The sequence below is a fragment of the Globicephala melas genome, chromosome 3 (genome assembly GCF_963455315.2).
Source record: "Globicephala melas chromosome 3, mGloMel1.2, whole genome shotgun sequence".
NCBI classification, from domain to species: Eukaryota; Metazoa; Chordata; class Mammalia; order Artiodactyla; family Delphinidae; genus Globicephala; species Globicephala melas.
The window spans coordinates 14,668,596-14,679,735 of record NC_083316.1 but is presented as its reverse complement, the minus strand read 5'-3'; the positions used below and the strand labels follow the sequence as shown (position 1 = coordinate 14,679,735).

General features: G+C 37.5%; 1 pseudogene; it reads right to left on the bottom strand.

The window, feature by feature from the left end:
- Window positions 1-10,273: 10,273 nt before the first annotated feature.
- LOC132596982 (transcription initiation factor TFIID subunit 11 pseudogene) lies at window positions 10,274-10,897 on the bottom strand (annotated as a pseudogene).
- Between the last annotated feature and the right edge of the window lie 243 nt (window positions 10,898-11,140).

Below are 11,140 nucleotides of genomic sequence, written 5' to 3'. Positions count from 1 at the left end.
GAAGAGCAAGAAATAGTACCTGCGCATTCCAAAAAATGAATGGTTAAGGGTTTAGGGACATGGACGAGGATGATGGATGTTGCTATAAAGAGGTAAAGAGATCTTTGTGATAGATCAAGACACTGCTCCATGTCTTGATTATAGTGGTGGTTACACACATCTATACGTGTGATAAAATTGCATACAACTTTATATATACGCAGTTGAGTGCATGTAAAACTAGTGAAATGTGAATAAATTCCTTGGATTGGACTAATGTTAATTTCCTAGTTTTGATATTGTCTATAGTAGGCAAGATATTACCATAAAGGTAACTAGATGAAGGATGCATGAGAACTAAATCCTCAATTCTACAATTCCCTTATTTTTGCTAGTTAGTGGTCAAATTTTACCATATTCAAATTAATTTCTACAATATCAGAAACTATATGAACAGGCTTTTCATTTTGTTAGCAGAAAACCTTTAGGATTTATCTCTTCTCATTTTTGAACAAGAAAAATATAAAATGATGAATCTCATAGATTTATAACTTTTAAACTGCATGTATCAGTGATCTTTAGTCCATCAATACCTTATACAAGTTTTTCTCAAAGTGTGGCTTCTGGACCATCAGTATTAAGAATCTTGTTAGAAATGGAAATTATCTATTCCTCTTAAGAAAAACCCTCCAGATGATTTTTATTCATGTTAAGGTTTGAGAACCACTGTTCTACACCATCACTGCTATAAGATATCAAGCAAACATTCACATTAGAAAAAAAGAAATCCAACAAACAAGCAAATATGTGCAATTTTAATCTCTGGTGTGGAGCCCTCTCTGTTGCACCTCCGTCCACAATATGAGAACTACTGATAACTCCCTGAAGACGCAGGTCCATCATGCCAGATTATAGAACTCCAATTTGCTAATTTGAAAACAATTCTTAGAAGCTCCATCAAGAATACTGAATGTAGGGCTTTCCTGGTGGTGCAGTGGTTAAGAATCCGCCTGCCAATGCGGAGGACATGGGTTCGAGCCTTGGTCCGGGAAGATCCCACATGCTGCGGAGCAACTAAGCCTGTGCGCCACAACTACTGAGACTGAGCTCTAGAGCCCGCGAGCCACAACTACTGAAGGCCGCGTGCCTAGAGCTCGTGCTCCGCAACAAAGAGCAGCCCCCGCTCAACGCAACTAGCGAAAGCCCGCACGCAGCAATGAAGACCCAGCGCGGCCAAAAATAAATAAGTAAATAAATTAAAAAAAAAAAGAATACTGAATGTAGACGAAGTCTGATTCACTGGCATCCAATTCTGTTCAATTAATGTTTGAAAACTGTTGTCTTCATGAGCAGATTACGTTATAAACCCCCAATAAATATTCATTGATTATGCTTTCGATATATCCCTGTTTTAATCCAGTATGTCTAAAGAAAATCTGTTGATTGACAAGACTAATGAAGTAGTCTGCTCTGGATAATTCAAATCAAATAAGTAATCTTAAAGTCATTTCTGTTTAACTTAGAGTCGAGCACATGATTTTTCATTTGTTTTTTTGGGGGACAGTAGATGAGCTTCTTAATCATACTCTTCTTAGGCTGATATCAGCATGAGTTCACAGTGTTGGTATGAATTTAGTTAGCCTGGAACATTCTGAGTGATATTAACAATAAAAAAAACAGTCCTAAAATTGGCTACAATTACTCCCCAGAGGTCACCAAGCCATAGGCTTCAATCCACCTCCACATTCATACCAAATGTGTAACTCTCCACTTCAGACACTACCTGAATTGATATATCTTACTTGCATAAATGAAAGGGCAGTGAAACTTTCTGATCAGATAATCATACCACATTGTCCCAGATGCTTTGAAGTTAATTACTTAAAATTAAGTATGCCTAAACTGGCAAAATGTTAGCCTTTAAAATATTTCAGAGAAGAAATGGAATAAGAACAGCTGTGGGTCCAGACCCACCCATCCCTGTAGTTACTAGTATTCCAAGAGGTAAGAGTAATGCTGTTTCACATGTTATCTCAAGATGTCTCCAAAGAACAAGAAGAATAATTCATCTTTACAAAATTCAGACTTGAGAACTGTGCACTAGTAAGCACTTCAACTCTTAGCAGATATCTACCTGTAGTGTCAAATAAATCACCACCACTCTGAAGGCAAAAATGAGGATAAAGTCATAAGAAATATAAACAGGAATTTCACATGGTGAAGGTGTTCTCCAAAATGGTGATATTTCAGGTAAACAGTGAGAACTAAGTTTACTCTTTTTTAAAATAATTCATTTCATTTTTTAAAATTACAAAATCAATATATGCTCACTAAGGAAAAAACTCAGAAAATAAAATTTAGCAAAAAATAAATAAATGCAAATACCTGTAAAATCCTCAAAGGGAAAGTAAAAATGATCTTGCTAAATCTTTCACAGTCATACTTTACCTGTGAGAGGGCATTATATCATGAGAGATGCCATGCTGGAGTGCAATTTAAACAGAAAAATGCAGTCCTTATTAGAATTCATTGCTTTTCCACAAAGCACCAAAGCAAAACAAACACAGGAACACAAATAAAACAATACAGGTAGTACAGGACCACTGTGCCCTGTTATTTATGATAGCAGAAATTTGTCTTTGTTATGAGAAAAGCAATTATAGGCAATGAAGGAAGTGATTTGAGCATGCACCTGCTTTAATTCATTCAAAAACTGTGTTTTAAGTACATACAAAGTACTGGGGCTATAGCAGTGACCAAGACATAAAATCTCTGCTCTTGGGGAATCTTACAAGCTAATAGGTGAGACAAGAATGTGGATTTACTCTGAAAATAAGAAAGCAAAGCACCAGGGCATCTTATTTGCCAGGGTCTTTCCAAGAGATCTTGTATTTAATTTGTACTCAAAATTCTGAGTTATTTTCTTTAAAAGGATGACTAAAATTGTGTAAGCTTCAGATTTACCCCTGGATTAGATAGATACTTACTTGCTCAGTATACAAGATCATTTCAAGTACTGACAACTGCTACGCAGGAAGTAGAAGAAGCTGATTTGATACAGAGTGACAGGGCTAGTTTAAAATGCGAGATCAGGAAGAACTCATGAGCTGAACGTAAATGAAAATGCCTTAGAGGGATTTGGAAGAGAAAGGGCTGAAAATTTTTAAGCTTTTACATTGAGTTTATTTACATACTTAGCATGTGTTAGATAAGAATTTATTCTTGCAGTAGAACGATGTTAAATTTAGAGAGATTAATTCTAAATTTGCGGAAGTTAAGCCCTGCTCATGTTTTGTTTTTCACAGGTATGTTCAGTAGAACTCACAAAAAAAGATCTTTTATGATTTCCAGAGTTTACAACAAATATATTGCTGTTTGTTCTAGTTATTTTTCTTCTAATATCTCATGACTCTTCTCCTAGAAATATTTGAACATTTAAAAATCAATACAAATATATATTATCTAATATTTATATGTATACTGTAATTTATAAATACATAGAAACTATCTTAAAAAACCTAGTGAACTAAATTATTCCGAGTTAAAACACGATGTGCATGTGTATCTAGTTCTGACTGTAATTGTTTTCATTATTATTCATCTACATGGGAAAAATAAACCAAAAATGTTTTACTGAAAGTAAAGTGTAGAATTAATGTCCATATAATCTTTAAATGACTTTTATGTTCTACTGTAAATAGGATAATTAGGAAGTAAGAAATGCTTAGGTTCTAAACACCATATTTTAGGTCTAATAGCGATGTAAAAATATTAACTGTGATAGTTTATATTCATACTGACCAAATAGCTTTTTTTATATCTTTTCATATTAAGAATTAGAGACACCTTGCTATAAGTTCTCAAAGTTAGTGGTCTTTTTTTAATTTTATTTTCATTATAATGCATTTGTCCTGTGTGAAATGTTTCCATTGTTACAAGCTATACTTCTGAGTTCTGAGTCCACAAGTATACATTAATAAAGATATTTCTTAACTACTGTTAATTTCCAAATCAATACATTTCAGGCCAAGATCTATTTGGAAAATATCTATGTCACTAGAATCAGTTAATCAAAAATAGCTTTCATGAGACTCACATCCTACTTCATAACTGTGATTTCCTTTGTAATAACAAGAAGAGTATTGATGTTGCAATGATGACTACAGAGGTGAAGAGGAGAAAAAAGATAAAGAAGAACAGAGGGGAAAGATAGAGTCACAGGATAAAAAAGAAAGTAGGAAGGGTTGATAGAAAGATCAAACCCCATAGTAAAGGAGACACTCAGAATTGAGTAGGCATCGACTCATACTTTCTTTGACTTTTCTTCTCTAAATGAGCTGAACTTCTACTCACTGTTTATTAAAGTGGTCAACTCTGCTGCTGGTGCCTCACATTTACCCCTAAGGTCAATGGCAGTCTCATGTCTTTTTATTGCATTCTGTACTACCCAACATCATTTTCAGTCTCCTCTTGCAAAGCAGTAAGGTCCCCAAACCAGGATTCAACATCTGAACTCCTCCAGATCTTTGAGAATTCCCAAGTCAGGAAATTCTGTCTGACTCCTGATAGCCAGGTCTATGCTTTGGTAAACATGATTCTTCCATTTTTTTCATGAGTACTAGTATTGACATTATATGATGAAATGAATTAAATTCTGAATTCTAAAATCTAATTGAAATAATTACATGTTGGAAAATCTTGATAAATGCAGTATCTCCATAAGATGAATAGTGCAATATTGCAATATCACTCCCATATCATCAGGTGTAGATAATCTTCATATAAGAATAGAGATTCTTTACCATATAAGAATTCTGACTACCACAATATTTTATCATAATTCTAAATATTTTCTGGGTTCTGATATGTCTCAGACAGTGTTAACATTTTTTCTACTGTGGGTTTTGATTTTTTTTTCTCCCAGAAATTGGTTTTATTTGATGGACCCAAGTCTTAAGTTTCTCAATAAAGAAAAAAAAATCTCCATTATATATATATATATATATATATATATATATATATATATATATATATAAGCTGAATGTATCAAGTCTGTTCAAAGTTGAAGTGTTGATAATAAGATATTATTGATATAGGGGATCAGAGAAACAAAGTAGTATAGTACCAAACAGAAAAAATTAGACATTCAAAGAAAGAAATTTGTTGACTGGAGTTAAGGAGAAGAATTTAGTGATTATGGTATGAGAAGAGAGATACAAAAGAGAATCACCTTAACTGAACAAGTTAGAGTTAAATGAATTTTCTGACCTTAGGAAAACATCCATTCCCAACAGAGATAATTCTTAGATTAAAAGCTGCTAAAAACGTTGACTTGTTTTGTGCCATAAGAATCAGATGTCTGTTGGTCCTCTAGCCTCTTGCTATTCAGGGTGTGGTCTGCTGACCAGGAGCAGCCGCATCACCTGGGAGCTTAATTGGAATAAGGAATCCTGGGCTCCATCCCATACCTACTGAGTCAGAACTGATATTTTAACAAGTCCTCCAAGTGATTTACATGGGCACTAAGACTTGAGAAGCACTGCTTGATCCTACAGTCTCAATGATAAGCAAATGTACATACATTGATAGGTTCTGAATCTATTCTGATAAGTAGTAATTATGACTTTTCAAAACTGAGATCTGCCATATTGTTGATTTCTGGTAGCTACTGAATAGAAATTATTTTTATAACATAATTTAGAAATATTGTTTAGAGTACATCATTTAATGGACTTGATATTGTATAATAAGTAAGCCATGTGAGCTAACAAAAGTTATTTATATGCTGATATGTATATCTAAAACCTAGAGCACAGAAAGACAAAGAATAAGAAAAATAAAACATCTGTTTCAAAAATAAATTCTGGATCTTGATAAGAAACTACTGCTGTCAATAGCAAAGATACTGACGGTTTCAGGTAGAAAGCTCCTTCAGACACCCATGAACATATGACAATATAATTATTGTACACACAAATGTCAAAAGATTGGCCTTTTATTTCCTACAGCAGAGATTAATTACCAAGAACTATTTATGGTGTATTAGACAGTAGCTGCATCAATTCTAAACCCAGTCCTTCTAGACTCTTTCCTAGATGATTCCATATGTTCTAGATTTCACTGGTCCTGTTACCATTTTTTTCTTATTCCTATACAAATAATCTCTTAAAAGCTATTAATCCACTCAGGGCTCAAAATGTTAAGAGAAACCCAATAGAAATAAAAATCAATACAGTAAAATGGTGCCTTAGCCATGGAAAACAGTGTAGCAGTTCCTCAAAAAATTGAAAACAGAATTATCATGTGACCCCCAAATTCTACTTCTTGATTTATACTCAAAAGAATTGAAAACAGGGTCTTGAAGCAATATTTATACAGCCATGTTCATAACATTATTACTCCAATAGCCAAAATGTAGGAGCAACCTAAGTCCTTCAACAAATGAATGCATAAACAAAATGTAGCATATATGTACAATAGGATATTATTCAGGCTTAAAAGGAAGAAAATTCTGACATGTTACAATACAGATGAACCTGAAGGACATTGTGGTAAGTGAAACAAGCCAGTCACAGAAAGGCAAATACTGTATGATTCCACTTATATGAGGTACTCAGAGTAGTCAAATTCATAGTAAAAGGATAAGGGTGGTTTCAAGGGGCTGGGCAGGGGAGGGGGTAGTGGAGATTTATGGTTTAATGGGTACAGAGCTTCAGGTTTGCAAGATAAAGAAAGTTCTGGAGATTGGTTGCACAAAAATGTGAATGTACCTACACTTAAAAATGGTTGAGATGGTAAATTTGATGTTATGTATATTTTACCACAGTTAAGAATTTTGTTTTTAATTTTTTAAAGGGGAAAAATACAAGACAGAAAAACATACATATTCAAACATAATAAACAAACATAAGATGTTTATTTTAGCATTATTCGCAATGGTAAAACACTGGAAATTTTTTTTAAGTTGATTAGGAAGAGAATGGCTGAATGATTTATGACATATTCACACCATAGAATAATATAAAGACATTGACTTAAGGTAAATCATTTGATTTAAAATGATAACTGATTGAGGAAAGTAAGATAAAGAAAATTGTACATATCACATTTTTTAAAGCAAGCTATCAACAAATGTAATAATATAATAATAATTATTCTAGAAACTGACATTATTGTATATTCATTATATAGCAGGTACTTTTCTAAACACATAACATGAAATAATGCACTTAATATTCACAACATTACTGTTAACCTCACTTTAAAGGAAGAAAACTGAATCACTGAGAGGTTAGAAATCTTCTTCAAGGTCACAGAGCAAGTGCCAGTACCAATGTGCAAATCCAAGAAGTTGACCTCTGGAAGCCTATTCTTCAATGTGTGTATGTATGGGTGTGTCTTTGCATGCATGATTCCAGATTAAATATATACAATAATACATAATAGCTTGATGATATGAGGTAGAACACGCTTCATAGTCAAATCAGTATGGAAGAAACAGCATTAAAAAAGTTAAACAGATCATTTGTACCTCAAATCATCCTGTATCACTTAATATGCTAACGATTATTGTGATCCCCCAAAAGGAACTATAAAGTATGCATCATTTTCCCACCTTCTTTGGCTAAAAGGCACTTTTTAAATGCCGCACCTATTAAACATTGGCCAAAAAGTGATTCCACAAAGCAGAATCTAGGAGCTAATTACCTACAATATAGCTTTTCTTAACCTTCAAAACTGCCAGAAAACCATTCTGGAAAGAGGAAATGGGATGGAGAAAGAAAGAGTAGAGAGGTTTTGCTTTTTTTTTTTTTTTTTTGGTTCACCATATCATGTTTTTGCATTTGATATTTTGCCTTGCACAATATATTGGTAGCAGAAAATTAAATAGAAACTCAGCTAAATGTTTCACTTATCTTTTTGAAAATATTTTCACTCACATAATAAAGTCAGTTTATTGACCAATAGTGTTATAGTACCTAGTTTTCATGGATGAGCTTCATATTATTTACAAACTAATGTCTAAAGCTATTTCTGTTAATATCTATTTTACTGTGTTAAAAGTTTTGTTATCAATCCTTAATAGCCTACTTCAAAGTAACAAAAAACTCCACCCCCAAATTAATTAAGATCCCTATAACTGCTCTGATCTAATTATTACCACATAGGAAGTAATCAGTATTTAAAAGTTACAGGAGATTGATTCAATGAGTATCTATGTTTAAGGCATTTCCTTAAGGGCCATGGGAATCCTAAAATAAATACCTTATACTTCCTTCAAGGTAGTCATAATCTACTAAAGGAAGCAGAAAATCTACACAGTGACTGAAATATGTTTAAGGAAATAGGAATAAAAAGAAAGAAAAAATATTTTATAACATGGTCAAAGAGATCATTTCTACTAACAAGCTGCCTTTGTTGGAGGTTTGACAAACACGCTGGCAGGAATACAAATGTGTTATGAGATCTTTTTTTAAAAAATAAAAGTATAATAGATTTACAATGCTGTGTTAGATTCAGGTGTACAGCAAAGTGAATCAGTTATACATACTTATATATATTTTTTTCAGATTGTGTTCCCTTACAGGTTATTACAAAACGTTGAGTAAACTTCCCTATGCTATACAGTAGGTTCTTGTTGGTTATCTATTTTATCTATAGTAGTGTGTATATGTTAATTCGCCAGAGTGCTTTCTTTGACCGTATTTGCTCTGCTGAAGGCCCTAGCCCCAAATAGAGTCCCATTGGCGGTTTGGGCTTCAAGAGATGAATTTGTCGCGGGGCATGCCCCTCTATCCATTCACAGTGGCTGTCCAGTTTCGCATTCTCAGCAGCAGTGAACGAGGGTTCTTTTCTCATATCGTCAGTCCTAGCTGATGCTCTATGTCAGGCCAAGCTAATCAAACGCACAGGCCTTGGGAAGAATGAATCAAAGCGGGTTGGTTCAACAGATTTCCTACACCATTATGTAGGAAAACCAGAAAAACTCGACCAAAACTCAGGGCGGAAATAACCCTCCTGGGATTGACAAGTGATTGATCCTAGCAAGGTTGCAGGGTACAATGGGAATGAAGGTACATAAGTCTGCTGCTTTCTGATAGGCCATCAGCAAACAGATGAAGATGCTTTGATGCTTTCTTCCCGATCGCTAAGCCTTTTAAAACTTTGCCTGACCTCGGCCATTAGCTAGGACCTCCAGCCCCAGGTAGGAAACGAGTGATGAGAAGACAGATGCTTGCCTCTTCCCAGGATCTTGCTGGGAGAGCTTCGAGTTCCTTCCTCACCATTTGCAAGAGTGCTGACAAGCTGCAGCTCTTTGCAAGAGGTTCCTGATCAAGCTACAGTCCTCTGCCTTCCTAGTTTGATCAGGAGTGGGTGAGGGTGGGACTTTGTCCGAGGCTTTTGTCTTATCTCTCGGTAGGGTCCTGTGATTTTTCTCCCTTGGCCTGTGCATGGGTCATGGATCCCATCCAAGGGTGTCTGAAGGCTGAGCCCTCCCTGGATACCTAGGATCAGTCTCACTAACTCCAGCCATCTATGCTTCTTCTTACCCATGGCTGGATGTGGTTAGCTGAAAGGTGATTCAGGGTTTTGGCATCTCTCTGTGTGAGAGATTGTCATGTCTAGTTCTCTGGGAATGCCTTGGGTCACGGGATGAAGCTAAGACTGGTCTCATGGTATGAGTTAGGAAGAATTCCCTAAGCTCCCACCTCCTGGAAGAGATCGTAGAGGAGCGGTATAATTTCTGCTTTAAGTGTTTGCTAGAATCCATAAGTGAACTCCTCTGGGCCTGGTACTCTGGGATAGGGATGGTTGTTGAGTACAGATTCAATGTCTATGACAGGTAGAGGCCTTTGCAGAGGTCTGTTTCTTCGTGGGTGTGTTGTGGCAGGGGGTGTCTCTCAAGGTATTGGTTCCTTTCTTCTGACTTATCAGATGGATGGGCGCGGAACCGTTCACAACATCCCTTTCTTACAATTCCATTGCCCACGGGTTCCAGAGTGATGTTCCATGTTTCACGTTTCGTTTCTGATACGCGTACACTGGGTCTTCTCTCTTTTCTGATGATTCCTCCAGCTTTCTAGAGGCTTCTGGGTGTTCTTGATCTTTTCAGAGAAGCAGCTGGAGGTGTGGTGGATCTTCTCTCTCCAATTTTCTTCTGTTTATCCATCCTGGGGAAATTCCCGGTGGCCTGAGATACAGGAGCTGCATGGGTGGGGCAAAGTCTCAGAGTCAGGAGGCTGCTCTGCCAGCGGGACTGGTTCCTCAGCGACAGGCCTTCGCTGGCTCTGGCCTAGAAGAACAGGATCTTCTTGTGCTTGCTGCCGGGGATTTGCCCCTTGGACCGTAACCTCCGAGCAGCCTCCCTCATATGCTTGGGTTGGAGTGGGGGCGTTTCCCCCCACTTCTCACACACGTCCAGGGCCTCCTCAACCACCTGCCCGACGAAGACCTTGGCCACTCCGGACATGGCAATGACCGTGTTCTGGGACACCGTCGAGCCGGCCACGGTCTGGATCAGACGCTTCATGGTGGCCTTGGGGAAGGCTGATCGGCGATACACTTCGTAACGGTCCAGCTGCTCCTGGTTCATAGAAGACACGAGGGTTCTCATCTTCTGAGCCTCCAATTCGTCCACTGCCCGTTTCCCGGGTCTCTTCCCCTTGGTGGCCACTTTCCGTCTCTTGGCTGCAGGAGGACGTGACGAGGAGTCTGCCTCTTCACCTGCCCTTGGACGCGGGCCGTCCTGACGCCTGAGCTCGCCTTCCTCGTCACAGGCTTTCCTCAGTTCCTCAAATCGGTCCCGCGGGATTCGGTCCAGGCAGCTGGGGCTGGGGTCCAAGGGCACCACTCCTCCCTCACCCGACACACCTGTGACCCGACCTTTGCCTGGGAGCGACGCGCTGGCCTCGGCCATCCCAGCGCCGCAAGATGCAGGGGCTCGGGCTGGGCTCGTCTGATCGGCGACCTGCAATGACAAAGACGAGACGAGGGAAGGTCAGCCTTGCTGCTGTATTTATACACACACACACACACACACACACACACACACACACAGAAACACAGGTTTCCACTGCCTCTCACAATGCAAAGACAGTTGCCCTTGGAGATACCTTTTCTTGGATAACGAATGCCCGCAAACTCGGCACCTTAAACAAGC